This window comes from Candoia aspera, chromosome 4, assembly GCF_035149785.1.
Source record: "Candoia aspera isolate rCanAsp1 chromosome 4, rCanAsp1.hap2, whole genome shotgun sequence".
In the NCBI taxonomy this organism is placed as follows: domain Eukaryota; kingdom Metazoa; phylum Chordata; class Lepidosauria; order Squamata; family Boidae; genus Candoia; species Candoia aspera.
This window is the reverse complement of record NC_086156.1, coordinates 36673059-36691802: the sequence shown is the minus strand read 5'-3', so window position 1 is coordinate 36691802 and position 18744 is coordinate 36673059. Positions and strand designations below refer to the sequence as shown.

At 37.8% G+C, this 18744-nt stretch overlaps 1 protein-coding gene across 3 annotated transcripts in view; it reads right to left on the bottom strand.

Annotated features, from left to right (window-relative positions):
• Window positions 1-18744, bottom strand: part of PLCL2 (phospholipase C like 2) — a 95004-nt gene that overhangs the window by 44874 nt on the left and 31386 nt on the right. The gene's annotated exons all lie outside the window — the stretch shown is intronic.

Below are 18744 nucleotides of genomic sequence, written 5' to 3'. Positions count from 1 at the left end.
AATAAAAACTGAAACATTTGCTGATATTTTAGCCATGGAGAATAGTGAGATCCAGAACAAGTCTTGGACTACAAGAACCTGGATAATCATACAAGGCACCAAAGAGATATAGAAAAATTTAGCTCTTTGTTGTCATCTGTGGTCACCCAGATTTTTGCAGACCAAATCTGGTAGCACTCTGAAATCTCCATAAACAAAAGCACAAAAGTGAATGCGAAGAGTGCAAAAGAATGAATAAATGACACCGAAAGCAAAAACTTCAAGAGGTAATCAACCAAAACAAGCCATCAACATAGAACTTGGGGGTTGAAGATAGTGACCGATAGGTGAACTCATCTAGTGTCCATCTCTTAGGTGATGTGTCCCAGGGATTTATCCTAGTAGGACTTCCTCCAGTGAGCTATGGCTTAGCTCAGAGTATAATTGTTGAGTTGGTGTCTTAGCAACAGCACTCTTCTCTCTCTACTTGGCAGTGGAGAGGGCTATTGCCAGCAGCTGGACAGTATGATATTGGACCCTGAAATGGCAGGTTGGGTAAGTCCAGCAAGGGAAGGTTTACATTAAGGAAGGCAAGTTGCTCCACTAACATCGGCATGCGGCTGTGAGCGATAGGGTATCACCCCATGTTGTCTATTTTAGAAAACTTCTTCTAGTTTTGCTATATTGGCTAGTTGGCAAGAGTTGTACTACTAAGCAAACTGGCCACCTGGGCATGACTGCACAAAACTGAAACAGATTTACCTCCTCACCATCCTCTAGCTTGCTCAGGTAGCACAAACAGGTTTTTTCATTGCTGGCTGAATAAATAGATACCACTTATCGCTGGCAACATGCAAAGCATGCTATACCAAGTTGAGGCTTTAATTAAATTTATATCCCGCCTTTCACTCAGAACCTCAAGGAGGCATACAAAGTACTCTCTCCTCCTTTACTTCCCCACAAAACAACCCAGTGAGTAGGTTGAACTGAGAGTGTGTGTCTGGCTCAAAGTTACCCTGCAAGTTTTCATGGCTGAAGGTAGACTAAAGCCTCCCTGCTCCTAATCTAACACCTGAGTGTGTCAAGAAAAATTCCATGCCAGAGCCTAAGTCTTGGTAGCTGTTGCTGCAAGTGGGATGTCTAGTGGACGGCTCAACCTTCTCTTTCTGGCTGGAGCCTAGCCTTCTGTCCTCGATCTGAGCCACTTCCACAACCAGGAGAGATCATCAGCATGGGCAATCATCCTCTTTACCATTGGGTCACATATTTTAGCCCACACAAATATTTGCTCAGAACCCAAAGGTTTCTGCCACTACCTGACTCCAGTGAGAAATTGGGCTGTCACAGGTCTGCTGTACTTGACGCCTAGTTTCTCCTAAAGTTCACCCAAGGACTTTTTGAAGAAACAAATCAACAGCAGAATGGGGCTCAGTGTGGCTGTTTCTTTTTGAAGAGGTTCATCACAAAGAAGAACAGCTCAGAGTGCAAAGTGCCTCATTCACAAATCTCCCCTCTGGTAGTTAAGAAGATACATGGCTGAGAGTCTTGTAATGTTGTGCAAGGCCATCAGGTAGTGTCCTGACCAACTCGACTAGACACGGAAGAGGTGCAATGAAGTTCTTTATTTGCAAATTGTTAAACACAATAACGAAAACGCAGTCAGGAATAAACTGGTTTCCAAGTCAGTAAGGTGGCCAGCAAGGCGAAGCAGGACTGGACTGGGAAGCTGGAATTCACACAGCAGCAGGACAAGGCAAACCAGGTAGAACCAGAAGGCTGGAATCACAGAGTAGCAAGGCAAAGTGGAACAAGGCTGGACTGAAAGGCTGAGAGAGCAGCAAGGCAAAGCAAGGCGGGACTAAAAGGCTGGAGTCACAGAGTAGCAAGGCAAAACTCTGATGCAAGGTTGAGTTCGGTAGCAAGGCAGGGCTCTGAGACAAGGCTGGACTAGGTAGCAAGACAAGGCTCTGAGGCAAGTGGCAGTGTGGCAGCAGGGCAGGCAGCAGAGGCAGGAGGCTTGGGATTGGTGGACAAGGCAAGGAAGTCGGCTGAAGCGGTGCATTCCGAGAGCAAGGCACAGAGAAGAGAACAGTTGTCTCCAACAACTGGCTCTGGCTTCTGGTGCTCTTTGTATCTTCAGCTTTCCCGCCTTTTTCATGCAGGAGCCAATCACTTCTCTCGCTGCTCAGCCTGCCTTTCCAGCCTCCTTTCTCACACACCAATAGGTGGCTGTGAATCTGCCTCCTGTCTGTCTTCAATCAGTGGCTCTGGATCTTGCTGCTCAAGGCTCTCTCTTGCTTTTTCTGCGATTGTCTGATCCTCCTCAGACTCAGCCTTCCTGACAGGTAGGGACATTCTGAATGCAGGTGTAAGCATAGCTGGTTCTCGATCTAGTATTTATTGATTTAGCATGTCTCTCCTTCACATTCCAATGGAAATAGCCAGAGAACATATGACATTAGAAAAGCAGTGGTGACCTCAGTATCAGCTAAGACTATCCTAGTGCTGGCACCTGCCAGACCAAGACCACTGTAAACAGCTGATGCCTGATGGAATGCCTTTATGAACATTAAGCCACAACTGAGATCTGGCTGCCCAAGCAGCTATCAACCATGCAGTTTATAGCTGGGATTTTCTCATCTGCCATATGAGCTGTATCTAACACCTTGACATGAAACAACATCCAGCTGCACCATGAGGAGTTCTGAGGCCTACAGTAACTGACATTCCTTATTCTCTTCTCACACTCGCTGCCTTCCCTCTGACTAGCCCTCTAACTGGCCCAGATCTCCCACGGCTTGTTCACTGGGGTTTTATAGAGGAGCACATAATTTGGAGAGCGTACTTAACTAGTTATAAATTGGGAGTTGGGAAAGGGAAGAAGCCTAAAGACAAGCCTCCTTTTGTAACAGACAAAGTATTATTTAATATCTGTTCACATACCTATCCCAAGCAGTCCCCCATCACCACCACAGCCAGAGGAAACGTTTTCTTTAAAACTTAAAAGATAAAGCATTAAAAGTAGTAGAAATTGCAGATTACATCAATACTTAAATTTCAGAAAGTAAAACCAATGGCATTTCATGTGCAGAATATGTATTCCTCTACTTTTTCTGAAAATTAATGCTTTCTACATCTCTTGAAGCTAAAATCCTAACACATAATTTTTTTATTTCATTGCAATGTTGGTGGTTACTTGTTTTCATTATTCACTTTTTGTCTTCCTTCATCTCTACTACATATAAAAATGAAGATATACTACATCTCTTAGATTTCAGCAGTTTGTAGCTTCATTTGGAACAGAAATAAAAAGTGCCATAAAATAAGTTCACTCAGTAAATGTATAATTAATGTCTAGCGAAATGTTATGTCTATAAAGAGTACAAAGAAGTAAATATTATATGTATTAAAAATGTTCCTGTAAATTCCCTTTTTACCTTCCCTGGGGAAATTTTTTCTCATTGCTTCAGTTTCCATAACTTCTTCATCTCTGCTGAGGGATGGTAGATATATTAGAGAATTAAAACTTGTTTTTTAGTTTGCAATTTACATTGGAAGAGTATGCTAATGAGCTGTTTGACAGAATTGCAAATAAACTGGATTGAAAATTATGAAAAGATCTGGTGGATATAGAAAGCTGAATGATAGATCTGTTATTATTCCTTTGATTATAGAAAATGGGTGCATTAATTATTGTTATGTAACCAACCTAAATTTTTGACACATATGTGAACTGATTTTGTTGTCATTGTTGTTGACATATATATTTTGAAAGATTATAAAATTACTTTTCTTAAATACCATCCAGTGAATCCCTGCAAAAATCTAACTTCTGATTGATTCGGAGTGCTATAAAAGGAAAAATTTAGAGATGTTTTTCATATTTTTTGCCTGCATTCCACATTCCCCCAAAGGATCAGTTTATGAAAACATTATGGCAAAACACTCTCACAAAAAGAGAACATAATTAAAAATCTTGGCTATCCCTTCACTTCCCAATAGCATCTCTAAATTTTATCTTCAGCAAATTAGGAAAGTAACACATAGAGAATTCTATCTTTTCATGTCTTTTTGTTATTTTTCCCCCCAGGAGTCCTTTTTTCAAGCGTCTTACTAACCTATGCATTAATTTTTATAGACTTTTACACAGAAATGCAGCATGTGATCATATTTTTTTTAAAAATGAGTAATTAAATAAGTTTCAAATACATCAGGATGCTTCTTTGTAAGATTCATTTTAAAGCTACCAGAACAATTAGGAGAATATCTGTTTATGAAAGAAAGAATTAAGAAATTCTTAACTGAAGATTAGGAAGTGCTCCTAAATGTGAATGTATATCCCTGACATCAGAAGTGAGGCTTTGGCAACTCTTCTGCCTAGGTAGAATTAGTCTTTTTTCACATTGTCACAGGTTCTTTTTAAACTATACCCAATTTGATTGACTCAGGCTCAAAAGATCCATCAAAAGTACTGGACCTTAGATAATTGAATTTTTATATCTCCCTATATAGAGAGGAGATGTTTTATTTTGAAAAAAAAATATCCAAGATACAAAAGTGAAACAAACATGTGTGACTTCTTTCTATGTCTATTTCTTTTACTATTGATACTCTACAAAGTTCTGTGGAACCCTAGGGTTCCACAAGAGGTCACTAGGGGTTCCCTCAGAGATTGTAATTTATTTAAAACATTATTTCAAATCCGGGCAACTTCACATTAAAGAGGTGTCATTCTTTATTTTCAGTTTAAGAGCACTGTTAATGCATATATACACACCTACACATGGAACAATTACTTCTCCATTTATTGTGACATTGTTTATTGGTCCATTTGTGAGAATCTCCATCTTCTTCATATTCAGGTGTAGTCCGTATTGCTGACTACAATCTTTGATCTTCATCAGCAAGTACTTCAAGTTTTCTTCATTTCCAGCAAGCAAAGTTGTATCATCTGCATATCGCAGTTTGTTAATGAGTCTTCCACCAATTCTGACACCCTGTTCTTCGTACATTCCTGCTTCTTGAATTATTTGTTCAGCGTACAAATTGAATAGGTAGGGTGAAAATATACAACCTTGCCACACATCTTTTCCAATTTTGAACCACTTGGTATCACCGTTTTCTGTTCTAACGACTGCCTCTTGATCTGTGTACAGGTTCCGCATGAGTACAATTAAGTGCTCTGGAATTCCCACTCTTCGTAATATTAGCCATAACTTGTTATGATCCACACAGTCAAATGCCTTTGCATAATCAATGAAACAGAGGTAAACATCTTTCTGGTATTCTTTACATTCAGTCAAGATCCATCTGACGTCAGCAAAGATATCTCTTGTACCGCGTCCTCTTCTAAATTCAGCCTGGTAGTTCTCTGTCAATGTAAGGCTGCAAACTTCGTTGAATTATTTTCAGCAAAATTTTGCTAGCATGTGAAATTAATGAAATTGTTTGATAATTTCCACATTCTGTTTGAACTCCTTTCTTTGGAATGGGTATGAATACGGATCTTTTCCAGTCAGTTGGCCAGGTCATTGTCTTCCAAACTTCTTGACATAGAACAGTAAGTGCTTCCACTGCTGCACCTGATTGTTGAAATGTCTCAATTGGTAATCCATCAATTCCTGGAGCCTTGTTTTTCGCCAATGCCTTCAGTGGAGCTTGAACTTCTTTCTTCAGTACCGACGGTTCTTGATCATATTCTACTTCCTGAAATCACTAAAAATCGACTAATTCTTTTTTATACAGTGATTCTGTATATTCCTTCCATCTTTCCTCAATAGTACTCGCATTATTTAATGTATTGCCCATAGAATCTTTAAGGCTAGCAACTCCAGGCTTGAATTTTCTCTTCAGCTCTTTCAGCTTGAGAAATGTTGATAGTGTTCTTCCTCTTTAATTTTCTAGCTCTAGGTCTTTGCATATTTCATCATCATATTTTTCCTTATCTTTTCCAGCTGCCCTTTGAAATTTTCTACTTAGCTCTCTTACTTCATTCTATCTTCCATTAGCTTTAGCTACTTGGTGTTTAGAAGCAAGTTCCAGAGTGTCATCTGACATCCATTTGGATCTTCTTTCCTGCCTTTTTAATGATCTTTCACTTTCTTCACATATTATGTTGTTAATGTCTTCCTACAACTCTTCTCATCTTCGGTCATCAGTGTTTAGTGCATCGATTTTTTTGAGGTGATCTCTAAATTCAGGTGCAATGTTTTCTAGATCATACTTTGGTACTCTTGGATTTGCTTTAATTTTCTTCAGCTTCAGCTTGAACTTGCACATGAGCAATTGATGATCTGTCCCGCAGTCAGCTCCTGGCTTTGTCTTAACTAATAGTATTGAGCTTCTCCATCTTCTCCTTCCACAAACGTAATCAGTTTGATTTCTGTGTAATCCATCTGGCGAGGTCCATGTATACAGTCATCAACTGTGTTGTTGGAAAAAAGCACTGCAAATAAATAAATCGTTGGTCTTACAGAATTCTATCACGCGATCTCCAGCTTAGTTTCTGTCACTAAGGCCATATTTTCCAACTACTGATCCTTCTTCGTTTCTAACTTTTGCATTCCAGTCGCCAATAATTAACGAAGTATATTGATTGCACGTTCACTCAATTTCAAATTGCAGCATTCCGTAAAAGTTTTCAATTCCTTCATCTTCAGCATTCGTGGTTGTTGCGTAAATTTGAATAATGATAGTATTAACTGGTCTTCCTTGTAGGCATATAGATATTAGTCTATCGCTGGCGGATCAATGCCAAGGGAAGTAGTAACCAAGAAATAAAATGACATATTGCGCTGGGAAAATCTGCCATCAAAGACCTATCTAAAGTTTTCAGAAGACGTCAGTTTAAAAACAAAGGTGCACCTGACTCACGCCATGATCTTCTCAATTGCCACATATGCCTGTGAAAGTTGGACATGAAAAAAGAAAGATAGAAGAAGCGATGCATTCGAATTGTGGTGTTGGCAAAGATTATTGAAAATACCATGGACTGCCAGAAGAACAAACAAATCAGTTTTAGAAGAAATACAACCAGAATGTTCCCTAGAGGCGAAGATAACTAGACTTAAGACTCTCATACTTTGGGCACATCGTCAGGAAAGACCAATCGCTTGAAAAGGACATCATGTTTGCTGAAGTTGAGGGCCAGGAGAAAAGAGGAAGACCTTCAATGCAATGGATTGATGCAATTTCAGCAACAATGGAGGCAAACGTTGGAACAGTCAGGCATATGGCACAAGACCGAACAGCATTTTCTTCTGTTATACATAGGGTCGCCATGAGTCATAAACAACTCAATGGCAACTAAAACAACACATGGAACGAATATAATAATTTTGTAACTTCTGGCCTATATTGAGCCTGAATGTACAGGGGTTCCCCGAGGCCTGACAAATATTTCAAGAGTTCCTCCAGGGTCAAAGGGTTAAGAAAGGCTGCTCTATACTATTACTATACTCTATTTCTATTACTGGTATATTATTATTATTGTTGTTATACTACTACTATTACTAGTATGCTGTGTTTTACTCTTACAGACCCTGGCCTGTTTTTAAATAATATCTCTGTCTCTGGGATTTCTTCTGTTGTTTTTCTTCTTCATTAATGGCCAGCATGTAAAGCACTTGCACCTTCCCAACCCGGTGCTTGGCTTGGGTTTGCTGTGCCTCTTCTTTTTCCTCCAGACCCTTCAGTCTCTGTGAAGAAAAAACTCCTTTTATTTGGCTGCTTTCTCTGCTTGTTGCTGCCACAGAGCTTCCAAAACACACACATCCCCTCCCCCACCTGTTCAAGGTTGCAGCTTATATAAGAAACTTGTTGAGGATAAGGCTCAAATTCCCAGTAGTAACATATGGCTGCGAGAGCTGGACCATAAGGAAGGCTGAGAGAAGGAAGATAGATGCTTTGGAACTGTGGTGTTGGAGGAAAATTCTGAGAGTGCCTTGGACTGCAAGAAGATCAAACCAGTCCATCCTCCAGGAAATAAAGCCAGACTGCTCACTTGAGGGAATGATACTAAAGGCAAAACTGAAATACTTTGGCCACTTAATGAGAAGACAGGACACCCTGGAGAAGATGCTGATGCTAGGGAGAGTGGAGGGCAAAAGGAAGAGGGGCCAACCAAGGGCAAGGTGGATGGATGATATTCTAGAGGTGACGGACTTGTCCCTGGGGGAGTTGATGACCGACAGGAAGCTCTGGCGTGGGCTGGTCCATGAAGTCACAAAGAGTCGGAAGCGACTGAACGAATAAACAACAAGGAGACCTTCAACAGCCTGCTCTTACACACACACACACACACGTTCTAGCGTGGGGGGGGGAGAATGGTTCCAGAAGGGTGAAACTGAATGCCAAGAGCTCTTTCTCTCATCATACTTGAGAGGAATTCATTATTTGCAACTTCATCATCAACTAAATCTGCAAGGAAAAAATGTAGAGAGCAGAATGATAGAAGGTAAAATAATATATTCTTAATTTTAGCATCATGTAAGTTTCACACAACTTATTCTGTTATTTTTATCCACTATGCTAATCCCTTTATTAACTATCAACAAACAGCAATCATACTATCGGCATGAAGGAAAAGACATTAGCAATATTTGGCTCTTCTTTTCCTTCCTTGTTTCCATCCAGCTGTTCATTACAAGAACTTTACAAGATAAACCTAGAGCCTATTTAGTTTTCTTCACCTCCCATCTCTCTACTCCTTTTCCTTTGGATTGTGTCTTTGTGAACTAGACATACCCTTTATTATTGATCTTTGCATCCCTCCTAGTAGCAGGGTAAAAACAGTTCAAATAATTAGTAATTTAGATATTTTTATTGTTTTCATGCACAATGTATCTAGTCTGCTGGAATATCAGCTAGAATTGGCAAAAAAAATAAGTTTAGAAACAACATGTATGTTATGACAATCCACTACGCAGATAACTTATATTAGGAGTTTTGCAGTGCAACAAGACATATGTCACTGTTGACATATTTTACAAAATATGGAGTAATTTCCCTAAATGCTTTTATTCCAGGAAGAACATTGGCTAGTTTAATACATTATTATATTTTCACTTGCTGGTTAAAATATTAAGTGTTTTTTTTAAAAAAAAGCACAATTGTTGGCTAATTTGTGGCCACATCTATCCAATTGTCTTGGCAACCATATGGAAATGCTTTGCATTGCTTTCCTCTGAGATGTGAATATTCTAGGAAGCCCTGGGATTCCCCAGTAGTCTCCCATCCAAGAACTAAGCAGATCTGACCTTGCTTAGTTTCTCAGCCTGACAAGATCTGGCAGTCTATTTGGTCCAGGGTAACAATAATTACGCCTGCATAAAATAAGCAATTCTTGTACATTGTCAAACTTTTAACCCAATAAGGTTATTAGATAAAAGGACACTTTTCATTTTCTAAAAACGCCTCTTTCCTTCAAAAGGGATAACAATTATCCATTGGGAAGGATAAAAAGGATAAATGATCTGATTTTTTTCAAATGCAGTCTTTCTTAATTAACCACTACTGGGAGGGGGGAAATGAATACCTCTGAATGATGGAGTATCATAATGATTCCTCCTTCCAGCTTTGTTAATCCATGAATCTATAATGTCTGCTGTATACAATTTTTCTTGATTCCAGGAAGCAATATATGCCATTTACTCTCTGTAATTGATGGGAACAGTACTACAGATGTTAAAATTATCCTCAGGTAATTACTTTGTGTTTTGGGGATAGTTTTTTGCCAACCATCTGGTACATTTTAAATTAGACAAAGCATAATATATCAAACAGTGTGTAGACAGACAGTTTTGTGCTGCCATCATTTTGTGCTAAGATATAATAGTGTTAGAAACTTATAGAAATGAACAACGGAATGTAGGCTTGGGAAAAACACAAAGGCATAAGATTCTAAACATGTTTAACACAAAAATAAGTTTAAAACATACAAGAGGAACTGGTTTTTACCAACTGGGAAGGGTGCCATATTCTGTCCTACTGTGTATTTTCATTTCTATCACCTTCCCTCTTCTTTACTTTTATTTATTTATTTTGGGCTTCCTAGTCAGTGTTGACTCCTGCCAACTGCCTGAACTAGTCCCTACAGTTTCCTTGGAAAGATTTTCAGAGGTGGTTTGCCGTTGTCTCCTTCCTATGGCTGAGAGTGTGTGACTGGTCCAAAATCACCCAGCTGGTTTTGTGCCTAAAGTGGGGCTAGAACTCATGGTTTCCCAGTTTCAAGCCTCGTGCCTTGACCACTACACCAAACTGGCTCTCTTGCCTTTTTTTAGGCAGCCAGAAATAGCCTTGGGATGGAAAATAAAGGGGAAAAAAGCTTATGCAAGTAAAACACTACTCTTAGAAAAGCAAACCTATTAAGAACTTATTATGCCTATCCAACAATACACGGTCACAGTGAGTAGGATGAAATATGTTTCTGAACTATTAGTATGTTTATTTTTTATTTTATTTTTATTAAATTTCTTTGCCACCCATCTTGCGCATGACGACTCTGGGTGGCTTACAAATAATAAAAATAGCAATCACAAAAACAGTTCAATATAAATACCTAAAAATACAAATACAAACTATACAATATAAAATATAATATTCAAGGTCTTAACCTTGGCACCCTCACAGGGCCAACCACCCCCATGAATAGCTGTCCCCCCTCCCATCCCAGGCCAGGTGGCATAGCCATGTTTTTACTTCCTTCCGGAAGGCCAGGAGAGTGGGGGTCTGTCTTACCCCCAGGGGTAGCTTGTTCCAAAGGGCGGGTGCTATGGCAGAGAAGGCCGTCTTCCTGGGCCTTGCCAATTGGCAATCCGTAACATGGCCTCTCTGCCTGACCGGATGGGACGGGTCGATGTAACGGGGGTGAGGCAGTCCCTCAGGTAACCTAGACCCGTGCCATATACGGCTTTAAAGGTAATAACAACACCTTGAATTGGACCTGGAAGCAAACCAGCACCCAATGCAGCTCATGCAGCAATGGTGTTATATGTGCCCTTCTAGGGGCACCTAAAACTGCTCGTGTGGCTGCATTTTGCACCAGCTTTAGCTTCCGGATACTCTTCAAGGGTAGCCCCATGCAGAGCGCATTGCAGTAGTCTATGTGGGAGAGGATATAATGCAGGGATCCCTCCCTCAAAATAGAAAAAAAAGGGATGGTTTTATGCTAGGTCTAGAAGAGCACATATATAAAACGCTGGTTCACTGTATATACAGTATTGCCCTTTCTGGACTGAACTAACTTAAATTAAATATGTATACCATTCATTAATACAATTATTTTTATATTAGTTCTTAGAAAAGCTGTATTTGGCATAAATCACACTTTACATATCCCAGTGAGTTTCTAAAATATTCATAGCTCCTCCCCTTTACAATAAACTTTATGAAGCAAGCTAAAAAAAATTCTAGAAAGTGGTTTTTTTTCTTCCAAGTTTTTTAGATTTTACATATATGATATATTAGCATATCTTTTATAGTTTCACATATAATTCCATTTTGTGAGATCACAATACTTTTTAACTGCAAAATTCATACTGACTTAATTTCCCTGCCTTAACAGAGATAGGCATTTAACCTGTTTACATGGAAGTGGAAAGAATAGTTACCTCCTATACAGTTATCACAGAGAAAGTACTTACAAAATTCAGAGGGGTATTTGTCATAACTTTTTTAGTCATCCAGTAACAATCTTATAACAGATGGAAGTACTTCAAGCTAAGGCAATCAACATGTATTACTTTTCACATCTGTAAATGTTGAACAATTCTGGAAAAGCCAATATTGACAACGTATTCAAAAGCAGAAGCTAAGCTGACATCCCCTTCTTTCTCAGGAATTGATAGCTCTCACCTTCCCAACACAGGATAAAGTATATTCTATAGGAAGAGGAAAGAAAATAACCATATATTTCTAAAAGGTCCATGATATTCAATAACAATGCATTTTAAGATGGATTGGGGCAAATATATTTAGCCAGACGCCATATTGGTCTCAATCACACAAAACAACCAAAGAGTCATCTTTTTTTTTATCATATATCAAAAAATCTACGATGTAAAACATCGATGCCTAGACTTGTTTTAGTTTCAGTTTCCCTTCTGTGTAGGCTTGCAGAGAATATGCAGCTGAGAGAAATCTCTCCTCTCAGCAAACAGCCTTTAAATATGTTTGTTTTCTGTAAATAAAATTATTTTTATAGAAATGCCTGGTGTGTGACTTTTCTGATCTCTCCTGGGCCAAATGCTTTCTAGCACTCTGCCAACAACCTTTTCCCAGAGGGTAACAAGGAGAACAGGCCACAATCAGGGTGAGAGGGGTCACTGACAATATTTTGGGCTCTAGACAGACATCATATATATGCTATATCCTGAATAGGAGGAAGTGAAATCCCAATTATCCTCTCTGCTACCCTCACCACCCTCTGCACAGACTTCTTATCCAAGGCACTACAACCTCCAAACCAAATAGAAATACAGTTGGTCAATATACTCTCTATAGTGCCTCTATAGAAAGTAAGGAGGCTGGGAGGAGGAAGATGTGCTTTCCTCATCCAGCACAAAAAACGCAAACGCCGCTGTGCCCATTTTACCAAGGATGCAGTATTAAGAGACCAAGTCAAACTATTCGTTATCTGCACCCCCAGGAACCTAATGCTACTGACTGACGCCACAGGTACAGTATGTCATTAATAAAGAGTGGTCTATGGCTGAGCCGGTTCTTTCTAAAATCGATGATAAACTCCTTAGTGTTTTCAACATTTAGAACCAATCTATTTATATTACACCAATCCACCAAACCCTTCACCTCCTCCCTATAAGCCCAAACATTGTCATGACTCTTGATAAAATAATAAATCATAATATATATTAATTTTCTTTATTTAAAATCTCACAGAAATTGGATTTTTGAGGGGAAAACAATATACTCAGTCATGAGAGTTTTTGTTTCTAATTATTGATGTATTTCAAGGAAGCTCTTTGAATCATTTATACACTGGCCTGACAAACTAGCATTTCAACATTAGGTTTTCCTGAGATGAAAACATACAGCACATACAAGAATTTGCATGGTCCCAAAACTTAGTAAGAAGAAAGAAACTCATCTAAAGTCAAGTAACAAGATGCTTTCACATAAAGACTGCAATCTTACCGTGAAATAGAATAATAAAAGATAAACCAAGTGCACTTAAAAATACTTCTGGATAGGAAACCAACAAGGAAATACTAATAGGTAACTAGAATGTAAAAAGTTGTACAACGAAGGAAGCTAGATATAGGAGGTTTAGATGCAATAATATAGGAGATTGGTTAACATAATTTTTTGAAGAGAATTTTAACCAGGCAAAGATGGAGGATGAAAGGTTTGAGTGAAAATAACAATGCACGATGACTGAACTTTCAAACAAAACACTAGTAAAGAAATCTCATTAAAAAGTATCAACAAATAGATGAACACAAGGAAAATGAGAGTTCTTTTTAGGAAACGACAGGAAAACAGCAAGGTAGAAAATGAGAAAACATGGGGAAAAATTAATACAGACAAATGAGATTAATGGAAGGTAGAATTATATTAATCATGATACTTTTTACAAATGGGACTGCAGAATGACAAACATTTGTAGAGAGCATATACTCAGGAAGTAAATCCATTAGAAAATGAGGTTTGACAGGCAAGAGTTGTCAAATAGGGTTAACCACTAGACCAGTTTGGTCTAGTGGTTAAGGCAACAGGCTAGAAACTGGAGACAGAATTCTAGTCCTGCCTTAGGCATGAAAGCTGGCTGGGTGACCTGGGCCAGTCACTCTCTCTCAGCCCAACCCACCTCACAGGGTTGCTGTTGTGGGGAAAATAGGAGAAGGAAGGAGTATTAGATATGTTCCCTGCCTTGAGTTATTTATAAAAATAATAAAGATGGGATAAAAAAATCTAAAAAAAAAAAAGCAAGCACCAGGCACAGATAAAACACTACTGAACTGTTTAAAGCTGTAGGAGAAGAGGCAGTTAAGATGTTCACTTAACTGCCTATATTCATCCTAGCAAGTGGAAAAAGATCTCTGTATTACTTATACCAAAATAGAGGTAAGGGAATATGCAAATAACTGAACTACTGCTCTATCCTCACAAAAGCTAAGATTATATAACTATACATTTTAAGAGATATTCAAAAGAAATAGGTAGGTTTTAAAAAGGCAGAGGTACATAAGATTAGATAGCTAACTTAAGACAAATACTAGAGAGAGCAAGAGAGGCTTACATCTGCTTTATTGGTCACATCAAGGTCTCTGACTATACAGAACGGGGGTCTCATACCTAAATCATGACAGGAACCTTATGAGCTGTAGTTCTTAGCTTGAAGGCTTCATACATTGTCACAAAAGTTTCTAGTGAGTCAAAAATGAAAAAAAAAATCACAATGATTAAATTAGTATTTATTAAATAAAAACTTTACTGCAAATCGAACTGGGGAACATGTTTTACTTTGCAATGTTGGGGGAAATGGAAAAAGGAAAAGACAATGGATGGCTATCTGGCTGCATAAGATCAAAAATATTTCTGAAAATGTTCTTGGAAGAGCAACAAACTCTAGTAGTCGACTTATGGCCACAATTCGGACCAGAACTTCCATCACTAAGTGGGGAAGTTGTTAAGTGAGTTGTGCCCGATTTTTACTTTTGCCACTGTCATTAAACAAACCACTGCTGTCATTAAGTGAATCACCTGGTTGTTAAGCAAATCCAGCTTTCCCCATTGACTTCGCTTGTCAGAAGCCAGCTGGGAAGGTTGCAAATGGAGATCAGGAGGATGCAACCATCATAAATACATGCCAGCTGCCAAGCACCTCGATTTTGATCACATGACTGCAGGGACACTGCAATGGTCTAAGTGCGAGGACCGGCCACAAGTCACTTTTTTCAGTGCCATTGTAACTTCAAACGGTCGCTAAACAGATGGTCGTAAGTCAAGGACTTTCTGTATTAATAAAATCAATCAAAATGGCAAGTATTTGCTTATAGAAAAGTTAACCCAAAAGTTGAACCTAACTTGACGGTACTTTATAATCAAGACTGACTTCCAGATTAAAAGAAAAATAAAATTCAGTTGTAACATAATGTTAATTTAAAAAGTTAAAATCAATAAAATAATTTATTTCCTTTTTCACCATATTTACAATATAAACATTGTGTCATTCTTTAGAAACCATGCTAGTACATACAGTTCTTTATGGAATCTGAAGATTATACAGCTCTGAAAAATCTATTTTCATTGGATAAACATTGTGCAATGTGTTTCATGAAATCTATCATAATTGGAGTAAACTATTTTCAGAATTGAAGAACTAAATTACAGTAATTATTCTTTAGTATCATGGAAAGCCAAAAAATATATTATGTTTGAAGAGATGCAGAATCTAATTAAAACTTTAATATATAAAAAGAATGTTTATACCTATTGCTGAGCTTCATAAATCTAGTAACATTATCTTAAAACATCTTAAAACAGTTTTAATTATTCCTTTAATATTAATTTTATTTTCAATCAGTTAAAACAACAAATCAAGCCACCACTATAGGATAGACGGATGGATGGATGGATGGATGGTTATAAAAGGAGTTGCTTGGATGTCAACAAGAAAAACATATGCATCAACTGAACTATTATATAATGTAACATTTTGACAAAATTCACTTTAATGATCATTATGTCTATGTGGGAAAATAATATTGAAAGTAGCAAGGAACAGAACTTATTCAAATGATATTTTAATATGCCCAAGATCAAACAATGATTGCAAAAACAGCATTAAACCATGGTTTTGCAAGTACAAAACCAACCTTAGGAGAATATGATTTCTCTTCATCAATGCACGATCAGTCACTCTTTTTAATTCTTCTCTGAAATGACTTTTTCATCCACTCCTTACACACAATTTTATGTAAGATATTTGCATTGCAGCAAATCTCTTTTATCATATGAATCACTTTGCCTTGATTTCAGATTCTGGTTCATGAATTTCTAAAGATCATAACTGCTTTTGTGTACAAGTTTGACACAAAACATGATTAATCCTAGGATGATAAAAAGAGGGAATGTGTATGCATTCATAAAACCGATGCCTGGTTGGGAAATCATGATTAGTCAAGAGTTAATATTACATCTGCCCTGAAATAGTGTGCTTTTTCTTTTAGTATTTTATCCAGAAATATGACATATGCTGCAGGATTAGCTTTCAACAAATGTCATCAATAATCCAGGGTCAAGACAGCAAGAATGCTTGGAGAGAAGACTGCACTACAGCAGCTAAATTGTTGTATGAGATAGGATGTTCTCCAACTCTTCTGTATCTGAGAATATTATGTATCTGATTACCTACACCATTTTAAATTTCTCTCTGATGCTGTTGAAATCATTTCTCTTTTCTCATGCAATGCTGGTTTACTCAGGCAGTCCTACATATACAGTACATCTGTTTTTAGGAACAGCAAAGCTCTTTGCAAGTATTAGCTGGATGGGAGAAAGTAAAAAGTCATTTTAAATTCGTTTTCTTGCTTTGCTCACTTAGCGCTTCTTCCTTCTTTCAGCCTCTATTTTCTGCCTCCTCTTACCCATTTCCCCCATCCACACCCGCCCACCCACAAGTTCTCTATTACAAACTAGGAGTTGCTACAATGAACACAAATCCTCAGTGGATTTCTTTGAGATTTCTTCAGGAAATAAATATTGTGATCTTCTAAACCTTTTAATCCAGGTCTTGAATGCCAATACATTTAATGTGCAGGGCTTGCACATTTCAGGAAACCAGCAGGCTTACAGTAAGCAACTTCCACCATAATTTTGAAATCTTTGCCTCATTGGCCATAATAAAAGACAAGTAAAGTAGAAATTATGTTTTAATTAATTTAATTACCAAGCCTACTGGGGATTAATCCTTCCAGGTCAGCTGCAATCTTTTACTTAAGCAACAGTTTGCCTGGAAAGATATTCAAAGTCTTCTCTTTGTGTTTCAGCCTGTATGTCATTGGACTTTTATGGCTTTTTATTCCAGCTCCTGTACACTTTATTTGTATTTTAAAATGAGAGCTAAGGCAAGATATAGTAGCAGTTTTCTCTTTATTTTAAATGAAGTGAAGAATAAATATGTTAAATGAAGTAGAAATAAAAACAGCACAAGCAATAAGTTAGATACAGCAGGTTCAGTTTACTACCACGGTTGTATGCATTATATTATGGCACAATCAAGCTTTTTAATGGTATAGGATCCTTGTAAATCCTCCTCTGGTAAGACAGTAGAGTCTTGTTTAGCATTTTCTGCTTACACACACACATTACACACCCCAACACATACCAATAAGAAGAATGGGACATGTGCACCTCAATTATCCAACATACCACTTTTGCCTCAATGCCAGAAATCAATCAATCAATCAATCAATCAAATAAATAAAACAGTTTGTACTGAATAGAATCAGGAGATCTGCAGAAACAGAGTCTTCAGAGACCTTTGATTTTCCATAATTACCAACTGCACACAATTACCATATATGTACCCACATGTACATATAAGTACCCCATATGGCATAGGGCCTAGTTATGGTTACTGTTTGCCATAATATCTGCCCTGCTGATAAAATCTGGCAGGGTTGACATGCTCTTTACTGGTGTTTCGAAGAGCCCTGAAGACCTGGCTGTTTGCCCAGGACTTTAGCGAGCATGACTGAAGCCCCCTTTTCTTCTTTTTCTTTATTCTGATCCAGGTTTGTTATCTCTTCCTTTCCATACAGATGCTGTGAACATTCTGCCTCCATCTTCTTCATGTGGACACTCTGATTGCTTCAATGGATTAAGCCCATGAAGTCGGAAGAGTCATTACTTGTTTGCTTATTCGTTTGATTTCTATCCCACTTTTTATTCTGTGGAAATCAAAGTGGTATACATAAAGCTTCCTCTTCTGATTTTCCCCACAATTAAAATGTATGGCCAAAATATGTCAAATACAGTCTCATATAGGCCAAGATCTAATAATGTAATAACATGAAAGGTTTCATAAGGTGGCCTGTGTTTCTGCTAACCATCACTCAAGAACATCTGTTCTTTGAAATACTTTACTCCTTAACTTTTGGGGGCATGGTTATTCAAACATTAACTTTTATGTATAACAGACCAGTAATGCAAAGTCCATTTTTAAAAAAAAGTAGATTCATACTGCAATAATGCTGATAACAAAAGTCAAATGTAATTACTTCCACTTTTCTCCTTCCAACCAACAATCTGACGTTCACAAAAAGGTACTGTTTCTCTCTCTGCCAAAGTATTTTGCTCTGAGCCTTGTGTTTTGTGGTCTTTTACTCACAATAGCTGCATAACATTCTTAAGCCAGACTGATTTGTGCTTTTATCATTGGATATAATCTGAAATGCACTTTTATAAGAACGAGATTTACTACAACATGGTATACATTTATTTAGGCAGTACTTATCCAAGCCATAAATAAATCCACCATGCTTTTCAAAGTATTAATTCAAAGCTTTCCATATTATCATTGGAACCTTTTCATTTTAGCTTTTAGACATTTCTTAAAAGTGTCTTAACACCTACACACTTCCTCACAATGTTGCTCAGAAGAGCACATATATGTGTTTATTTCGAAACAAATTTTTGTGGAGACTGAATCCTGCAGATTTTTAGGAAGTGTTAGGACATTAGGATATTAGGACATTAGGATATTAAAACTGTATAAGAGTATTATAGCTGGCTTTGTCTGAC